Here is a 761-nt window from a genome sequence, read left to right on the forward strand (position 1 = left end):
ATAATGCACCGTTCAAATGATACTTCTGAATAAAGTGAATCTGTTGATTTCACTGGATTACTGGGCATAAATCAATTGTCATGACACATTAGGACACAGCCTTAAATGACAGGTAAGCAAACAGGTTCCCAGGGTGCTGGGAAGCCAGCCTGAGAGGAAGGCCAGAGGAGAAGCTACAATATAGGAGAAAGAAGAGTGCCTCAGCCTCTTGAAGGAGGCCTGGAGAAGCGAACTCACTTGCACCAGCACCTCCAAAGACATGAGCCCTTCAGCCCATCAATCTCATTTGTCCATGAACCCCAGGCTAGCCTTAGGCACTAAGAGGAAAAAAGTTAATTTAAAAATCAAAAGGAGGCTATGATCCTTGCCTTGGGTACCCCGCCAGATCTGGGCACCAAATGGACATTTCTCCTCCACCTCCCTCCCTGCCGCCTTCTACAAACACAGGACCTCCAGCCCAAGAAGGGCCTGGCGGGCACCCCGCCCCAACACGGAGAAATCGGAGCCCAGGCGTGGGGACTGCACTCTCGCGGCTGCACTTCTGCCCGGCCCCAGAAGCCGCGCCGGCGACGCTGCGACAGCCCGCAGCCCGCGCCCCCACCCACTCCGTGCAGGGCGCATCTCTGACGCGGCGCGACCTCGCTCGTCCTCGCAGGCCGCGGGCCTGGCGCGCCCCTTTAAGGTGAAGCCGGCCGTCCCGCAGGCGCTGGTGACTAACGGGCCTCCCCCGCCGGTGAGAGCCGAGCGTCCGTCGCGGTGCC

The sequence above is a fragment of the Chinchilla lanigera genome, unplaced genomic scaffold (assembly GCF_000276665.1).
Source record: "Chinchilla lanigera isolate Chin_1 unplaced genomic scaffold, ChiLan1.0 scaffold00007, whole genome shotgun sequence".
In the NCBI taxonomy this organism is placed as follows: domain Eukaryota; kingdom Metazoa; phylum Chordata; class Mammalia; order Rodentia; family Chinchillidae; genus Chinchilla; species Chinchilla lanigera.